Source organism: Gracilinanus agilis, chromosome 4 (assembly GCF_016433145.1).
Source record: "Gracilinanus agilis isolate LMUSP501 chromosome 4, AgileGrace, whole genome shotgun sequence".
Classification (NCBI taxonomy): domain Eukaryota; kingdom Metazoa; phylum Chordata; class Mammalia; order Didelphimorphia; family Didelphidae; genus Gracilinanus; species Gracilinanus agilis.
Genome location: NC_058133.1, coordinates 223525524 through 223546111, shown reverse-complemented (window position 1 = coordinate 223546111; position 20588 = coordinate 223525524).

Genomic DNA, 20588 nt, shown 5'->3' with positions numbered 1-20588 from the left:
TGAGTTAAAGATTGTGGTTGAGGCCATGCTCTTCTGGGTCCCTAGACATACCATACCTGCTTGCAACTTAACTTGCTCTTCTCTATTTGATACCTTATTAAATCTGGGATCTCTCCTTATCCAGGAGTAGCACCCCTGAGCACCAGTTCCCTTCTTAGTCCACCATTGATTCGTAGGACTTCCCTTTGCTCGAGTGCTCCAGGTAGCCTTGCCTGACCAAACCCATGCCAATGTCCCTAGACATTTCTGTCTTGTTATGCAAACCTGGGCTGGAATAATGATTCATTGGGACTTCTTTTGGGATTTCTTCATCAAGAGTCAATCTGGTATGTTTTCTAGGTCTGTTCAAAGGATGAGTTTTTGAGGGAAGCTTACTGTAATTTCTACTACTCAGCCTCCTGGATGTATATTGGGAATTAAGTTTTTAAAAATCATGGCAGTTAGGTGGTCCAAGGGATAGAGTCAGGTCTGGAATAGGACATCCTAGATTCAAATATAGCCTCAGATACTACCTATTTAACTCAGTCCAAGTCATTTAACTCCCATTGTCTATCCCTTACCATTTATCTACCTTGGAACAAATACTTAGTATCTATTCTAAGATGTGAGGTAAAGGTTAAAAAAAAAGGTTAGCAAACTTTTACATTTATTACTTCTACTAGCTTTCCTGTTATATAGTGGAAAGTGTATTAGATTTAGAGCCAGGATCTGGATTCAAATTCTGGCACTAGATCAGTTTCCTTATTTCTAAAATGACTTAATATCTTTTGCCTTTGAATCTACTATTCTTATACTTTTCATAAACTAGCTTTTAAGAATGTCCCATTGCTAACTTCCACATTAGAGATGATTTTAGTTTAATTGATTCCTACTGTTTGCTCCCTTCTGTTATTGTTTTTGTTTTGTGTCATATCTACTACATTCTCTAAAAAACATCTAAAAATAGGTTCTGGAGACAAAGTTCTTTTTGTTCTGTCTCTGTTCTTATCATTCACTTTTCATTGACACTTAAACTTGAAAATGTATCCCCATGGGGTAACTAGGTAACACAGTGGATAGAGAGCCATGTCTAGAGTCGGGAGGACCTAGGTTCAAGTGTGACCTCAGATACTTTCTAGCTGTGTGATCAACTCCAGTTGCCTAGCCTTAGTCATTTTATGTCTTAGCATTGGTATTCAGAAAGTAAGGGTTTAAAAAAAAAAAAAGAAAATGTATCCTATCCTTTTCTCTGATATAATATCATTATCATGATCATGGTTACATTTTGAGCCTACTTTTATTAAAGTCATGTTTATTTCTAAACACTTGCTATCAGTAGATTTATATATAGCTTCATCTCTTTGAAATTAATATCTACTTAAGTAAATATGACTAACTGAGCCCCTCCCTCACTATTTTTTAATGCTTTCTCATGAATTTCCTTGGGTTTCTTCTAGAAAGAACCATACCATCATAGTATTTCAGAGCTTTACAGAGCTTTGGTGATATGTAAACCAAAAGTCTTTCATATGATGGATAGATTTTAAAGGGCCTATGAACTTGGATGAGAAAAAAAATTACTTTATCTTCACCAACCTCATTTAAAATCTAGCATTTTCTTCCATTAGGAATATAGGTAAACAAAAAACAAACAAACCAGTAGTTAGCTGTACCTTTGATGTTTGTCAGTAGAAACCACAGATTTTCATATCACATTAGTTGTTACACCTTTCTAAAAATAACATTTATGCTCATCAATACTTTGAAATTAAATATTGTAGTTTTTGCACCTCTTGTTAGATTGTAATCCTGGCTACAAACTATATTTCATGATAATTGGTTTCCTCTTTAATATGTATTTTAGTCTTTCACTTAAAAACATTCTTGCAAGGGAGCCATAGTTTTTTCCAGTCCGCCAAAGAGATCCATGACACAAAAAAAGCTCAGAGCCTCTGTTCTATTCCCACACAGCCTCCAGAAGTGAGGAAACTAATATCCAGAGGAATTTGATGGTTTACCTACGACAGTGATGGCGAACTAGTTACTGGTAGAGCTAGGACAGGAACCCTCTTAGGTCTACTGATTCTCTGTCTTATTCTTTCTACTTGGGAGATATAGACCATGTCATTTCCAATAAGAATTCCTGTTCTTATGGCCTGGTTTTGTCTTTGAGATATTTGTAATTACATAGTGAAGAAAACACTGCCAACTAGTTAGCAACTAAGTACAGACTCGTTTCTATGAAAATTGGGTGTTACAGATGGGAAAATCAGTACTCGTGTGCAACGATTTGCTGATGCTTCACCTATTTTTTTAATTTCATATGATAATGAGTTTTTAAAAGATGCCCTTCAGAGGCACCTATGTGGATACTGCCTAGTTGTGTGACCTTAGGCAAGTCACTTAACTCCAACTGCCTAGCTCTTACCATTTTCCTGTCTTGGAACTGGATACTTAGTATCAATTTTAAGACAGAAAGTAAAGGGTTAATAAATAAAAAAAGTAAAAGATTAATAAATAAAACGATGCCCCTCAAGACTTAAGTTACTGGGCATAAAGTATGTAAACAGGTTAAAAACAAATATTAATAAATGCCCCCCCAAATAAATAAATAAATGAAAAAGACTTAAGTTACTCTTTGGGTTTTAGAAATGTTTGTAGTTAGTTTATTAAAGTTTATTCATTTACTTTCTTTTAAACCCTTACTTTTTGTGTTAATAACACCTCCAAGACAGAAAGGCAAGGGCTAAGCAAATAGGGTTAAGCGACTTGCCTAGGGTCGCACAGCTAGGAAGTGTCTGAGGTCATATTTGAACCCAGGTTCTCCTGACTCCAGTCCTGGCACTCTATCTACTGTACCACCTAGCTGCCCCTTACTCATTTTTTTTTAACCCTTACCGTCTATCTTAGAATCAATATAAGTATTAGTTCCAAGGAGAATGGGAAGGGCTAGGCAATGGAAGTTAAATGACTTGCCCGGGGTCACACAGCTAAGATGTTTCTGAGGTCAAATTTGAACCCAGGATTTCCCTTCTCTAGACCTGACTCTCAATCTACTGAGCCTCCTTGCTGCCCCTCAACTCATTTACTCTTTTTTTTTTAACCCTTACTTTCCATCTTGGAGTCAATACCTAAAATATTTTAAAATTTGGAATGAGGCAAATATTTTGGTTGCACTTTAAAAAATCCACAAAATTTTAAATTCCATTTTTGTTTGTTGTCCATCTATACTGAACCATTGTAGTTAGAATCACTATTTCTAGGCCTTGTTCCCATGTGTCTTATTTAGATTTAAATCAGAAGGAACTTTGTGTCTTCATATAAATAAAGAAACTGAAACTTAAGAATTTGCCACAGAATAAATAGCAAATCTGGAATTTGGATTCAAGTCGTTTGATTTCCAAACCAGTCCTTTTTTCCCGGCATCCCTCTGTTTCTGTTGGAAATGTATATGACATGCTTCAATGTCAAACCTAATGGGTTGTAGTACATTACTTGAAAATTTAGGGGAGGGGCAACTAGGTGGCTCAAAGGATAGAGATCCAGGCCTGGAGACCAGGAGGTCCTGGGTTCAAATGTGGCCTCATACTTCCTAGCTGTGTGACCCTGGGCAAGTCACTTAACCCCAATTGCCCTAACCCTTGCTATTCTTCTACATTGGAACTAATACTTAGTATTGATTCTAAGATTGAAGGTAAAGGTTTAAAAAAAAAAGATAGTATTCAGTGTCAGTTGAATGTTGTCACTGAATGATTGGATAGAGTCCTTGTAAAACTCTTGAAAAGATGTATTTTTATTCCATTCCTTGCTATTAACATTTATAAAGAAGTGTTATTATCTTCATTTGACAGATGAAGAACTTGGAGCTCAGTGTTAAGTGACTTGCTCAGGGTCACATCGCTAATATTCAAGCTCTCAATTGGATTTTGGTTTCCTGGAACGCACTCTTAATTTATAATAAATCATCTATAACAAAAACCATCTCAGAATCCCAAAGACAAATCTGACCTTTCAAGAATGAACTGTATGAATTGTAGATTACACAGACTATATGCTATTCATATTCCTATAGACCAGTGGTTCCCAAACTTTTTTGGCCTACCGTCCCCTTTCCAGAAAAAATATTACTTAGCTCCCTGGAAATTAAATTTTTTTTAAATTTAATAGCAATTAATAGGAAAGATAAATGCACCTGTGCCCCACCTGGATCACTGCAGCACCCACCAGGGGGTGGTGGTGTCTACTTTGGGAATCACTGCTATAGACCTTTAAGGTTTACAAAATTCTTAATATAGCACAAATATTTTCTCCATTGAGGGACTGAGGAAAACTGCACAAAGGCTCATGAAGACACAGCCAGTAGACAGCAAAACTAGGATTCAAATCCAGATCTTCAGAATGATGTTCTTTTCCATTGAATATTTCTAACTATTTGACAGCTCGAAGTAAGACTATTGTAAAATAGTTGGTGACATATGGTTAGGAATTTATATTTTTGTTTTCCAGAACAATGAAACTCAAAGGTCATAAAATATGTCATGAAAAGTGGGAACAAAGGAAATTATTCAAAATTAGTATATATCATCCATAAGTGGATGAGCATCTGGTTTAAGTCTTTCAGTAACTAATTTAGCCATTCAAAATAATAATGGGACTTTGTTGCTAGGGGCACATATTTCTACAAACAAGCAGGAAAATATGAAGAAGACACCATGTTTGAGCATTTGTTTCTAAATTGTCTTAATTATATCTTATAGGGCATTGCCATTATTTGGCATTTGATATGGACTAATGGCATATTAAGCACTGAGGGGAAGGTATAAACATTGTTTTCATGAACTTGACTGCTAAGAGAAATGGCATGACAGTGAGTGGAAGATCTGGGTTCAGTCTTTCCTCTAACTCATGCTTATTCTGTGAAAATGGGCAAGTCATTTGACCTCTTTGACCTTGGGCAACTCCAAGATTAACCTAATTGCTGATCTGCTTTTGAGAGAATTTCCTTTTAAAAAAAAAAAAAAACTAAACCTTTACCTTCCATCTTAGAATCAACACTGCAAGTTGGGTTCGAGGCAGAAGAGTGATAAGGGCGAGGCGATTGGGGTTAAGTAACTTGTTTGAGGTCACACAGTGTAATGCAAAAGATGCAAGAGAGAGGTTTTTGCTCCTGCCTAGGTGCCAACTGAAAACTTCTGGCAGTTGAACCTTAGAATTCTGAGAGAAAGTTGAGTTGGTCCCTGATGCTTGAACAGAGCAGAAGGATCAACCAGAGCTCTATTTTGGCTTTCGGTTTGCTTTGCCCTGTGTTTGTCTTTAGACAATTTGTACCTAGCTAATTTCTCTGGACCTCTCCCTGACCTTCTCCATATTATTTCCCTGTTTTCCCTGCCTGTTTCCCGGGGCTCTGGGAGGCAGGGTGGTTTTTGGGTTTTTAGTGAAAAGACTTTGTGGGTTTAGTTTTCCCCAATAGGCAAGTAGGACATCCTTAAATTCAAACTATCCCTTTAGTATACCTTCTTCCTTAAAAGCAGCCAAATCTTCCTCAGCTGAGAGAGCAGGTTCTCTCTCAGTCTAACCCATTCCTGAGACCTTCCCCCACCTTGAGTTTCTCCCTAGCAGTTGTCAGAAACCCCAATCCCTTCTCTCCTTCCAGACCACCCTGAAACATTAATGAAACCCTTGGTTACCTAATTAGACCCTCTGGAGAATCTTTGTGTTGAAGAAACTAGGCAAAGGTGAAGGGGAGGAATAATTCTCTTATTTCTTGAGGGAAACTGGAGGCATCCATCTTGGGAGGAAGTAGTTGCCCAACACTTCCTCCTGAATCCCTTCAGTTTCATTGACAGGGAGGAATCTTGTGGTTCCTCTTTTGAGGACTTGAGAAACTGACAAGAAAGCCCTCAAGTCAGATTCAAACCACTTCTGACTGGCCCTGTTCCTTGTGTCTGTAAAAGTACCTTTCCTGCCTGGAAGGGTTCAGCCTATTTCCCCCCAGTGTCCTCTGTCTCTATCCTGAGTGTCTAGTCTGTGCCAGCTGCCTCTCCTGAATACATCACCTGTACCCTTACCATCCAAATACCGCCTTGTTGATTCCTCCCTAGACTTAGCCTTCCCTTCCATTCCTATCCTATTACCTCAATCACCTTTACCCCTCCGTCACTCAGCAAGGGAAGATCACCTCCTAACTTTAGTGTAACCCCCCCCTTTTAGAGATTTAAATTAGGGTGATTAGATATGTCCCAGCCCTCAAAGAGTTTACATTCTAATGGAAGAGAATATGAATGTGTGTGTGTGCAGAATATATACAAAATTAATACAAGGATGTTTGGAGAGGGAGGATCAACTTGAGGGATACTACATTTAGAGGGTGGAACTTAAGAACTTGAAGAAAACCAGGGGCAGAAGTGTGGAAGGAGTGCATTTCAGACGTAGGATACAGCCATGCCAAAATATGGAAGGTGGAGCATTGTAAAGAATAAGAATGTCTTTATGGCTCTATCACAGAGAGCATAGAAGAGAATAATTTTTCCAAGGCTGGAAAAACAGAAGGGCTAAGATTGTGAAGAGCTTTTTATGCCAAACAGGAATTTATTTTCAATCTTAGACACAGTATGAAGCTATCTTGACAAAGGATATAACATGGTTATATCTTGATTTCAGGAAAATCACTTTGGTGGTTTTATGGAGGTTAGCTTGGAATACAGGGAGACCAAGAAGAGGGTTATTGCAGTGGTTCAGATGTGATGAGGGCTGAGTGGAAGCTGGGTAAGTAGAGAGAAAGAATTTTCTATGAAAGAAGTTGGGATAGAAAGGACAAACTTTGGTCATAGATCAGATGTATGGAGTGACTGAAGAATTAAAGATGGCACTCCAGTTTCAAACCTGGGTGACCAGAAGGATAGGGGTGTCCTTAAAATAGAATGGAATAGAAGTGTTAAGTGCTTATTATGACCAAACACTGGGGATACAAACAGTAAACCAATATTTTCCCTGTTTTCAAAGAACTTGTATTCTAATTGAGGGAGACGACACATAAAGAAGGGTTTATGTTTGTGTTTAGTTCATGGCAGATAGAAAAACCAGGTAGTACTTGGGCAGAGAAAGTAGCAGAGCAGATGACAAGGTCCAGAAGATCTTCAGGAATAGCAGCTGGACAGATGGTTCTCCACTAAGAGAATGAATTCAAAGGTTAGAATGATGTCACCAAAAGAGGCAGGGATTGGGGGGGGGGGGGGGAAGGGAGACACTCAGTTTCTGGCTGATAGTAGGCAACCTGCCTCTGGTGGGCACAGGACTTGTAATAATCTTTGGGTGGGGAAGAGATGTTTATGGTGGCAGTTGGTGGCAACAAGCTCCTCTGTCTTCCTTTTGTTCATTGGGATAGGGAAGGGAACACTGGTTCCCCAGTAGGGGCTAGTGGAGGAGAATGGTCTCATTTATGTGAGATGCCTATAGGAACAGTCATTTCAAAATGTCTCTTCAGGGGGCAGCTGGGTAGCTCAGTGGATTGAGAGCCAGGCCTAGAGACAGGAGGTCCTAGGTTCAAATCTGGCCTCAGATACTTCCCAGCTGTGTGACCTTGGGCAAGTCACTTGACCCCCATTGCCTACCCTTACCACTCTTCCACCAAGGAACTAATACACAGAAGTTAAGGGCTTAAAAATATTTTTTAAAAAAATGTCTCTTCAGCTGGTAAAGTGGGACTAGAGGTATGGAGAGAGACTAGAGATGTATACATAGACCTGGAAAATCATCTACATAGACATAATTAAACCCATATAGGAGCTGAGGTCACCACATGAAATGATTTACAGAGAGAAAAAAAGAAGACCCAGGCAAACTCTTGTAATGTAATATGAATCCAAAAAAGAAAACTGAGAGGTGGTTCAAGAAATAGAATTGAGAAGGCAGTGCCCCAAAATCCAAAGATAAGAGAATATTCCTAATTGATCAATAGATATGGCAATAAAGAAATCCACTATTTTGGAGAAAATAGAAGTTTCATTTGAGTCTTGAGAACAGAAGCCAAACTATAGAAGTTTAGAAGGGAGAAATATGCCCTATATATAGATGCCTTTTTCAAGGAATATATGCTTAACATTTTTGTCACTTCCTAATGGCTCTCTTCCCCAGGTCTTATATGACCTTTCCTTTAAATAAGAAATATGCTTAAAACAAACCAACAAGCCTCATTCTGTATCCATTTACTACCAAGTTGGGATCAAAGTTATGCTTTTTTTGGGGGGGCAATGGTGTTTTCTTTTACATTTACTATCATTGTGTAAATTGTCTTCATTGTGTAAATTGTCTTCTTGCTTCTTTCTGCATTGGTTCATATAAATTGGGAAGTGTTTCCTCTTCATTTTAGTTGTTTTCTGCTTTCTTGAGTTATCTTGTGTTTAGTTCTCTCTTTGCTAGTTTGCATCTCCCACTAGAATGTAAGCTTCTTTAAGGCAAGGACATTTTTTGTCTTAATATACTCAGAAGACATTTAATTAAAAGCTGACTGAACTAAATGAGAATATTTCTCCCCTATTTCTCTGATTCCCATTCTGATATTCTGTTTTCTTGTGTGCGTGCGTGTGTGTGTGTGTGTGTGTGTGTGTTTAATGTTTTGTCACCACTCATTTCTTTTCTTATGTACCTTTCCAGAGCTAAATATACTTTATTCCTTACATGTCTGTTCTCAGAAGACCTCTAAATACTTTACAAGCTACTAGAAACAAGTTTGCTGATCATCTAAAATTTATTATAACTTCACATTTGGTGTCTTCATTCAAATTAGATGTTGATTGAAATTTAGCTACTCATCCTAAGCAAATTCAGTTATCATTCAAGAAATTGGACAAGATGAAAATGGACATAACCTACTTATGTCTTTTTTTGGTAAGGAACTTTTATTTCTACAATATAACTACTCCTGACTTCCTTCCTGGTTTAAAAAAATTCTCCTATTGTTTGTGTGTGTGATGGCAAAGCAATATGTCATTTAGGAAAACATTTGATGACATTATATTCAGTTGCTCTTGAAGGGGAAATCATTTTTAATCCTCATTGAAATGTTAGTTGCAAGAGTTACAATAAAGCTTGATAGTCATACCATATGATTTATGCTTTGAGCATTTCTTCATGTAGAAATTCTTAATACTGGAGCTTTTATCATGAATACACTAATTTTTTAAAAAATAAAAGTGGAGACTGATAAATATTTACAGATATTTTATCAGAGTTGACTTAGCTGTCAAGATTGTTCTTTTGGTATCCTGGAGATTTGTCAGAAATTATACAACTGTGCTACTCATACCTACTTCACTGTTGAAAATTGAAAAAAAATTCTCCTCACATAAGATCACATCTGCATTGGAGTGGATTGGTGTTTTCATAGTGTATATTCTTCAATTCTTTCACTTTGACAAGAATATAAGGACCTAATTAGTACAGTCATGGGCTCTTCATAAACAAACTAAATGAGTCAAAATAATTCCTACAATCCGTCTTTGAAAGAATATTTCCTTAGGACACAGGAAATTAGGATTCTAGTTCTCTCCATCAAGTAATCCCTATGTGGCACTAGACAAGTCACTTAACCTCTGAGATACACCAGCAGAATGACACTAATAATATCTTTACCCACCTAAAGGAGCTCTACAAGTTGATCTTTTGAAGTACCTTCCAACAATAAGACATTAATCAAAAATTAGTTTACATAAAACCATTCATTGTGTCACAACTATATAAACTATTTTAAAATGTCTCCTTTGTCATATCTCAAGTTTATTTTTTTAAATAGATTTTTTTATTGATATGTATTGTTGATATCTACATTTCTCTCTCTGTTCTCCTTCCTTTCCCTCCCAGAAAGACATCCCTTATAAGGAAAAAAAATTTTAATGAGAAAGAAGCACAATCAAAAAAACAAAAATAAGCTGACTTTATATACAGTATTCCATAACTATGGACTCCAGCCTCTTCAAAGAAATTGGGGAGGTGCCATATCTTTGGGGACCATCAGATTTTATTTCAATTCAAGCTATATATATATATGTATATATATGTGTCTATATATATATATAAATTAAGAAACTACTCTGTGCTCAAGATTGAAAAGAAAAACAAAACTCTTCTTGCCTTCAATAAGCATATATTCTCTTCACATAAGATCACATTCATATTCTTCATGTTAGCCAACACTCAAAATTTTCTGTGACATAGACCTAATGGTGTGCTCTAATAGAAAAACAAAACAAAATATGGGGCAACTAGGTGGCTCAATACATAAAAGCTAGGCCTAGAGAAAACCAGATTCCAGGTTCAAATCTAGCCTCAGACACTTCCTAGCTTTGTGATATGGGGCAAATCACTTAGCCCCCATTGCTTACCCATTACAGCCTTGGAACCAATACATAGTATCAATTCTAAAATTGACTGTAAAAGTTTTTAAAGAAAAGAAAAAACACTAAACCCAGGTTCCTGACCCATTTCTACAATGAATGGCATGACCTTGGACAATCAGCAAATATTTAAGTGTGTTTTATATGTCAGGTACTGTGCTGGATGCTGGCGGTACAAAGATAAAAAAATGAAAAAGTGCCTGTCCTCAGGGCCCTTCCCTTCCATTAAGAGAGAGAACCTATGCACGCGTAAGTATATTTTCAAGGGACTGCTAGATGACTCACTGGATAGAGAATCAGGCCTAGAGATAGGAGGGCCTGGGTTCAAGTCTGGCCTCAGACACTTCTTAGCTATGCAATCCTGGGCAAGTCACTTAACCCCAATTGCTTAGCCTTTACTGCTCTTTTACCTTGAAATCAGTATTTAGTATTAATTTTAAAATGGAAGGTAAAAAGAAGGTAAAATATATAAATAGACATACATACCTTTATCTTCTATTTGTATCTATGTGTTTTGTATTACGTATTTATATATCTATATTTTATATATACATATATTCAGGGATCTACTAGAGAAATATTGGAATTTCTTTTTCTTTTGTTTTAGACTATAGTTCATACAATATTTTGCAATGTTTCTTTTTCTTTTTTTTAATGTGTTTCTTTTAAAATTAAATGTGTCTTCCTTTAAAAGATAAGCCATTTTTAAAGACAATCTTTGCTTATTTGAATGTTATGTGCCAATATTGATACATGTATCAATACTAAATGGATAAAGATGCTTTTGTTTGATCATTTTCTTGTTATATTTATTTGCTTTGTTTCAGAATATTATGTCTGTATCATTTAACTTATTTGTTGTTTGTTTATTTGTTTAACCTTGCTTTATGTACACATAGTTTTGCTGTTTTGTTTATTTTGTAGGACTACTGTTTTATTCATTTAAATTGATTTACTGCTATGTGTAATTGACTTTGTTTTATATTGTGATATGTGTATCTTCAACACATAATTTAAACCTTGAGTCATTGCAGCAGCCTCTCTAGCATGCTTTGGATTGTGCTATGCCTTCTGCATGTATAATTGATGTATATTTACTATATGCCGCAACCTAAGGTGATTACCTGGGAGATTAGGGTAATTGTTCTTTTAGGTACTGAAGTGTGTTTAATATTTTCCTGTGCCGTGTCTATTGTAGCTGGTTTTGCAAAGCTTTCTTGAATTGAGGATATGGAGAGTGAATTCAGAATGTTCCTCCCTCTCCAAAACTGATTTGTTAAGAAGAGTAAAATTTTTATGAGGAAGAGGGTTATGGAGGGAAAAGACTAGGGAACCAAGTCTTGGAACATGAGTACATCTTCACTGCTTATTTTCAGTCATATGAAATTTAGGGAAGCCAGTGTTTGGGCATGCATGACTAAGTGGCTTAGATTGCATACTGACCAAAGTGAAGACTCTGAGAAGAAATCTGACAACTCTGAGTACTGAAGACTCAGAGGTTGCTGAGTCAGAACTGAATGAGGGACAACCAGTACAATGACATGGAAAAAAGCCATGGAGTCCCATATGTAAGGAATAACAAAAAGGTCTATATGAAAAGACAATAGTGTGCCTGGAAGGGAGTACTGAGTATAAAAACAGAACAGTCTGACCCTCTATCAATTTATTTCCTGTGTGAATTGAGTAAAACACACTGCCTCTGTCTTGGGACTCAATTCTGGATCTAGCTCAGTTTCCTTTCTAATAAATTATGGGTCTAATTCACTTTCTGCTTTGTGAGAAAACTTTATTCAATTATAAGAATTGTGAGAAAAATGTATTACTATCCCTGCATGCCTGGGAAGCTGGACCACCAATATCTGTTGCTTAGAGACCCTTAACTTTTTGCTGACCAAGAACCCAGTCAGATCTGAAGATTGATTAAGAAGTTTTCTCAGTTATACATCTCAAGCAACTTATATGTCTTATCTGAAAATTGGCTATATACTGGCCAATCATTTACTTTTATTTCCTTGTTCCTTTTATTGAATACAAACATTTAGGGAGGAGTGGGACACCTTTTTTTCTGATTTCAGGGAATTGTACCTGTTCATTCTGCCCCTCTCAACATGGAAAGTCTCTCATCTTTCCTCCAATTATAAAATAGATGACCTAATCTTTTATCCTGACTCAGAGCCTGTTAATTTTGCTTTTTAATGCATAAAAATATGTCCCCCGATATTTGGGGTCCAGTGCCAAGCTAAGGAGGCCTGGTCTCAATTTGTTATACACTAGGCATACATTGCTTAATAAATCCAGATGCTTGGAAACTGAGCCTCCCTTTCCTCAGTTATTTTAAATTGCATCCATCACATTCATTTGTGGCATTAAGTGAGACAAGACTACTTTGAGATAATCTCAAGAATAAGGTAGTGGAGGGGTAGAGGCAGCAGTATGTTGGAACAAGTTCAAACTGCTCAAGAGAACTAATAATTAAATTTTAAATGTGAGCCTTTATACCTTGGAATTCTGCAAATACTACAAATGTAAGTTTGTGGTATTATTTTGTTAATTACCTGGGCTTAAGGTAACAGAGAAAGATGTTAATAATACAGATTAAGTAAAGGTACTTTTTTTTTCTGGAGAGTCAGTAGTAAACATTTCTGGAGAGTCAGTAGTAAACATTTACTAGCACCCCACTAGATGGCAGTACTATGAGCATATTGCAATAGATTACCCCAGGCTCTTTCTGAGTTTGATAAATCCAGATGCCTCAATGGAAGTTTCATCATAACTGAATGGTGGAACTAGCTATAATCACTAGAGTGGAGGTGGCAAACAGCTTTAGGGAATATCATGCCTCCATTAGTGATGGCCATAGATTTAACAGAAGCAAATACTGCAGCAAGGAGTTACACATAAGAAAACTTTGTAAGGATTTCATGAAGGGAGAAAATTCTCAGTGCTAGAAATTACAAGGTACTCCTTTCCTTCGTGCATTTTCTAATTATGTGCATTCTTATTTTTGAACTTTAAATTTGGGCCCATTCTTTCTAGTAACTTTACACAAGGGGTTGGGAGGGGTGATGTACCTCTGGTTTGGGGGACAGTATTTTCTACCAAATGCAGAAGATTCTACAAAGTAATAGAGCCAGACCAGCTAGGTGGCTCAGTGGATAGAAAGCCAGTCTGGGAGACAGAAGGTCTAGGATTAAAATCTGACCTGAGGGGGCGGCTGGGTAGTTCAGTGGATTGAGAGCCAGGCCTGGAGACCAGAGGTCCTAGGTTCAAATCTATCCTCAGACACTTCCCAGCTATGTGACCCTGAGCAAGTCACTTGACCTCCCCCCCCCCTCCCCCATTGCCTAGCCCTTACCACTCTTCTGCCTTGGAGCTAATACAGAGTATTGACTCCAAGATGGAAGGTGAGGGTTTAAAAAAAAAACAACAAAAAAACAAACAATAAAATCTGACCTGAGATACTTCCTAGCCGAGTGACCCTGGGCAAGTCATTTAACTCCCATTGTCAAGCTCTTACCACTCTTCTGCCTTGGAATTAATAATTAGTATGACAGAAGGTAAAGGTTTTAAAAAAAGTTAATGGAGCCAATTGATTGACTGTTGATATGGACGGAGCATACCAGTAAGGGTTCTGGGGTAATAATACTAAAACCATAACTCAGTCTTAGTTATACCTAGAACCCTTAGAGAGATCAATAGTCAGAACTGTTCTCCTGAGCCTCCAGTATCCATTTGAGGAAGTAACCTGAGAAGGAATGATACATGTATATGTAAAGTAAATATAAAGTTCTCAGGTAAGAGATGGTATCTGTGCTGAGCTTCAAAGGAACCTAGTGTAATAATAATGAGAGCCAGCCACCAAAGTTATGAAGAAGGGAGATAGAAAGTCTATGAGGTGAGACTCTCTTCTAGCTCTCCCCTCCCACCAAATATTCTCTGAGAGACTTCGAGGAGGTGTCACCCTGAAACTGGGTAACCTGGATGGTCGTGCCACCCCACAGGAGTTGGGGGTGATGCTTCCCTATAAGATGAGGTATGAGGGTCCCCAATTCGATTCTGAATGAGGGTGGGTTTCACACAAGCTTCCCTTGAGGTCAGTCAACTTCACAGTGGGTGGTCTGGCTTCAAGATGGAGGCAGCCAGACCAAGCGGTGATTTCCCTCCCCCTCGTCCCTCAGGCACTCTGGAATGCTATCTGACTAATGAATGTCTTTTATTAATATCAATATAAGGATTGGGGAAAGGGGTGAAGGGCAGAGGGATTTGGGGGTGCACCCTTCTCTATTTCTATGGGGTCTGTCACTCAGATGGGAACCTTTGGGGTTCCCACTCCTAAGCATCTCCCACCCCTTCTCCTGTTTCTATTTCTATCCTTCTCTATAATTGCAAGTTAGACTGGAAAGTGTCTCTCAGCAAGATTGGGTAATGGGGGATGAAGCCTAAGAGATCACTCCTAAATGGAGTCCAAATACTGAGCTTTCTCAATGATTGAAGTCTTGCTGGATGAGATGCGACAAAATCTTTGACCAGGGAATCAGGGTTTCAATGTCCAAAGAAAAATCCTCAGGAAGCCCTCGGGACTGGATCCGAGCTGGAATATCCTCCTCAGAACCTCTCCTCCTTCCTTGAAGAACCTCCACAGGCAACCCTCCTCCTCCTCCTTCCTCTGGAGAATTACCCAGAATCCCCTCTGGTCATAACTGTCACCAACTGCCACCAACACTCAACTACTCCTCTGGCTCCTCCTGTCTCATCCACTTTGCACAAATCCCATTCTTACACTAGGAACTCTAAGAAGTGAGGAGAGAATGAGTTTCAGGCATGGAAAGATTAATGAGAGTAGTATGAAATGCTAAGTGTTCATGACTGTGGATTTTTTTTTCCATTCAAAGTTAAGAATATTAAAAATGAAATGCCCTTATGTAGAACAGCAAGAAGGCCTTTTTGGCTATAGGGTAGAATGTGAAAGGGGAGTAAAGTGTAACACATATGGAAATAGGTGGGAATCAGGCCATGAAGGGCTTTAAATACCAAAGAAAGGATTGTACAAAGTGACACAGATCTGAATTGTCCTTTGGGACTATGTGCTCTGAGGATTGGATTGAATGGGGAGAAACAATGCAGGGAGACCAGGCAAAAGGCCTGAACAAGGCTGGCAACCATGTGAGTAAAGTGAAGGGAATGACAACAGTTGAATTAATAACATTCTAGTTTTAGAGTCTGAGGAACTGGGTTAAAATCCTGGCTTTGCCATTACTACATAAAATAGTTTCTGTTTATTATGCACTTATTCTCTGATAAGGCCCAAGAGAGATTTAAAGAAAAGTCTCTACAGGTTCTTAAAAGACTTTTATCAATGGTTGTAATACATATGTGTGACATACCTACACACCTACTCTGGGAATGCTGGGGATGCAAAGGCCAAATCAAAACAACCATTGCCTTCAAGGAGCTTTGGAGGAAAGGAAGAGTTTTGTTTTGGACAGGTTCATTTTGAGATGTTTTTGGGAGATTTAGTTTGAAACATCTGCCAGACAATTGGGAGAAGCAAGAGAGACTAGTGCTGTATAACTAGATCTGAACTTGAACCCATGAGAGTTGATGAGATCACCAAGTGAAAAAATCAAGAGTGGGGAGAAAACCCTTGAGGTTAGTGGCCATGACATGGATGATGATTTAATGGTATGAAAATGGCATGGATAGATAGGTAGGAGGGAAAACAAGAGAGCAATGTTACAAAAATCCAGAGAGAAGCTCATAGCTTGATAATGAACAATGTCAGAGGCTTTAGAAAGGTCAAAAAGAATGAAGGCTGAGAAGAGGTCTTTAGGTTTGGCAATTAGAGACTACTGGTCATTTTGGAAAGAGTGGTTTCAGTTGAATGTGTTGAGGATAGATGCCAAACTACAAAGTTAGTTGTTTTTTTAATATTCTATTGGAATTTTTTAGATTAGATTAAATTCAATTGTTAGAATTTAAGGATCCATTAGAACCAATACTGTATATTAGTTCCAAAGCAGAGAGTGGTAAAGACTGGGCAGTGGGGGTTAAATGACTTACCCAGGGTCACAAAATTAGGAAGTGTCTGGGGCCAGATTTGAATCCCAGGATCTCTAGGTCTGGCTTTCAATCCACTGAGCCACCTAGCTGCCCCCAGAGGGTTTTAAAATGAATGGAAAGAGAGAAACTGGAAACATCCAATGTAGATAGTTTTTTTTAAAAGGATTGTGACTGAGAAAGGAAAGAGAGATGTAAGATGAAAGCTTGTGCAGATGGTAGGATCCAGTGAATGTTTTTTAAGGGTAAATAAGACTTGGATATGTTTGTAGGCCTTTGGGAAGGAACAGCAGGAGAAAATAGAAGATTAGAGAGAAATGGTGATAGTGGGCAGTAATTTACTGGAGCAGATAAGAGGGGATAGAATCAAGGTTATACATGTAGGGGGCTGACTTTGATGAAAAGGACTGTCTTATGTAGCAAAGACTGGAATAAAAGAGATCATGGGGCACGATGTTATTGAGTTAGGCAATGAAAGGCAGAAATGGCCACAGTTTTGTTAAAATATGAGATGAGCTTCCCAGCTGAGAGGGTTGGGAGAAGGGAGTTATGGGAAGTTTGAAGAGAGAAAAGGTTTGAAACAACTACTGTGGGGAGTGGGAAAGTATCATTTTACTATAGTTAGGTCACAGTTGAGATTAGATAAATATAAACTTGCAGTAGACCCAATTCTTGTTGTGTCATTTCTCCAGCTCCCTTCAAAAACATGTGAGTGGGTTGAGGAGGAGGGTGATGAGAGAAATCCTGAGTTGCAGTTTGGCAAAGAATTCAAGAGTAGCAGATAGTGGAGAGCTGAACTGGTTCTTTAAGGAAGAGAATGGGAAGGAAAGAGACAGAAACCAGAAGAATAGGTATAGTCTACAGAGGGACATAAGGGATTAGAGGTCAGGGTGACTCCAAGTAGCTGTACCATGTGCAGTGGCCACACCCTGGTAAAAAACCATCTTCCCAGATGGGCAAAACCAAGTTGAGGGTAACCAACAGACCTCAAATCATTGGTGAGTTAGGGGGAAGATTTACCTTGGCAAAATGGATAGATGAGTGCAATTTGTTCCAACAGCCATGAAGGCAGCTGAAGAAAGTGCTGTGGAGCTCCTATAGCTTAGTCAGACATTGAAGATGCCAAGGTTATCCTTTGCATCCTGAGCCATTGCCAATCATCCTGACTTTTGTCTCGCCATTGAACTTGGATGACTCTGGAAGAGAGAGTGAAGCTAAAGACTCAGTACAGCTCTGCCTCACTTAAATCCAATCCATGAGCAAGCCAAGATATCACCCATACCCAAATATCATGATGCCATTGGTCCTCTTTGAGCATGAGAGACAACAACAACAATAGGTGAAGGAAGAATAAGGTATAGGGAGGTGTAGAATGATGAGATGGTGATTGGATAATATAATTTCAATTAGGGAAGTAGAAAATGTGTGGATAGTAGTAAGATCAATGTTTGTATAACTAAGGATTAGGGAAATAGGTCACCGGAAAGGAAGTAGAGTATTTGTGGGACCTTTAATATTTATGTCTAAGGAAGTCATGGTTCAGTGGAAGAGTGCCATATTTGGATTCAAAGGCCCTAGATCCAAAACATTTCTCTGTCACTGAGTAGTTGTAACATCCTGGGCAATTTCACTTAACCTCTCATGGCCTCAGTTTCCTCATCTACAAAAATGAGGCTAACAGTAGTATCTCTCATATGATTGTTGTTGTGAGAATCCAGTGAGATGGTGTATTTTAGTGCTTAGCAAACATGGGACCCAACATGATCATTCTTGCCTTTGAAACTCTTTGCTCATACTGTGCATCCATGCCTAGAATGCTCTCCTCTCTTCTTTCTACTGATTTAAATATTGCCAATCTTTCAAGGCTATTCCCACCTCTCTATGAAGTCATTCAATGTAATTACCAAGCCATCTTCATTCCACACTCCTATATTCCAGGTTCCATCTCCAACTTACATACACTAACTGCTTCCCTAGGCTTCTGATTGGTGGGACTTCACTATTTCTAGCCCCAGCCAGACCCACTACATATACTGTTCCCTAACCATCTTTATGTCACTCTTAACACCAATCAATAGCTCCATGACTCCATTCACAGTCTCTTATTTTTCTGACCAAAAAACACCTCCCTGACTTCCTTATATATATTGTCTTCCCCTTTAGAAGCTAAATTCCTTGAGAATAGGGATTGTCTTGCTTTTTTAACTAGGACTACTAGTGTTTAGTATAATGCAAGGCACACAGGAAGTGCTTAACAAATGCTTTTTATTCATTAATTCCTAGTAACTTCAATCAACAATGTTCTTTCTCCTGAAATATTCAGGGTATTTGCTATCCAGGCACTTATCTTCATTTTGTTGCCTTATTTTATGCTGTCTTTTTTTAATGTTCTATTTGTTTCTATCCCATGCGCACACAAAAAAAGTCAGCTTCTTGAAGGTAAGAAATGTCATAAATTTCTCCTCTGTCTCTCACAGGAGGCAACTAGATAGTACAGTGGATATGATTCAGACAGTTACCAGGTGCATGACTTTAGGCAAGGTCATATACCTTAGCCTCTGCTTACCTCAGTTTCCTCAGGCATGAAATGGAGCTTAGCAAATTCCTGGCAGTGTTGTAGGAGCTATATTTCCTTCCCCCAGAGCACCCAGCCCAGGAGATTGTTGAATAATTCTGATATTCAAAACATATTCTTAAACCATTTGTAAATTGTCTAAGGATGAGAAATTATTTTTTAAAGAGGACTCTTATGTTTTGGAAGGTTTTTTTTGGTGGAAATTATTCAAATTATCTATGTGTACTAATCAAATTTGCCAATTAGTCGATTTTGTGCTTCCAGTTGCTAGTGTAGTCACACCATCTATTGTAATGCAAGGTGGCTAACCACTAGCCTATACACCATTCAAATGCCTACAAATTGATTACATCATTATGCCATGGAGTCAAGGTTACAGATATGCTTTAGTGATAGTGGATAGATTAACTAAGTGGCCAGAAGCTTTTCCAGCAAAATGTAACACATCAGCGTTTGTTGTGAAAGTCTTGCTGAGAGAATTAATACCCAGATTCTCTATTCCACTTCACATTGCATCAGATTCTGGGTCCCATTTCACGAATAAGATTTTAGCTACAGTTTATGAAACCTTAGGAGTCAAACAACATCTTCACTCAATATATAGACCTCAGTCAAGTGGGCAAATTGAATGAGTGAATAGATCTTTGAAGACTCTTGTAGCCAAAATCTGTGCAGAATCCCACATGAAATGGCCGGATGCATTACCATTGGCACTATTCCATCTAAGATGCCAACCCAACAGCATTACGCACTTATCCCCGTTTAAAATGCTGTATGGCCATCCACCTTTCCATGGCAAGTCACCTCAAAGCATTCACAAGTTATCACACCTGGGTATGGAATACAAACTCTATGAATATATTAAATTGCTCAAGCAACGATTGAATCAACTCCATAAATTAGGGTTGATACATCAAAGAGTATCCTTTGATTTTAGTCTACACAACTTCCAACCTGGAGATTATGTTTACATCAGAAACTTCACTAGGAAGTCTATATTAGAACTCAAGTGGCTTGGACCATCTCAAATAATTTTAACTACTCCTAGTGCAGTCAAAATTAAAGGAAAGGATCCTTAGTTCCATGTCACTCATGTCAAGCCAGCAAAAGACATGTCCCAACAACAACCACAAGATCCAGTTGTTATATAGCACAAAGACAAATTAGCACCAACCAATCAATCAAATAAATCCTTAGAAAGTGCACAGCCTATACATGAGAGCATAGAACCAGAGCAGCAATTAGAACAATAATCAGAGCATAAATCAAAACCACAATTAGATCAAGAATCAGTGAACAATCAGATATTACACCAAATTTTACACCCAAATGATTATTCCAATCCCAATTACATCTTAGAAGAATACCCGTAAACCATTATGACAATGAAAAAGAATCAATGGCAGAAGAAGACACAACATTTGATTTGCAATCAATCCAAGACTTAGACACTGACATTGACAAATAAATGAAAACACAAAAGACTTTATCATGAACTCTTGTTACCTGTAATCATCTTTGTTAAACAACAACAACAAAAAAGAAGAAAAGATTAATCACGTTTCATAGACATTTGAACTTTGTTC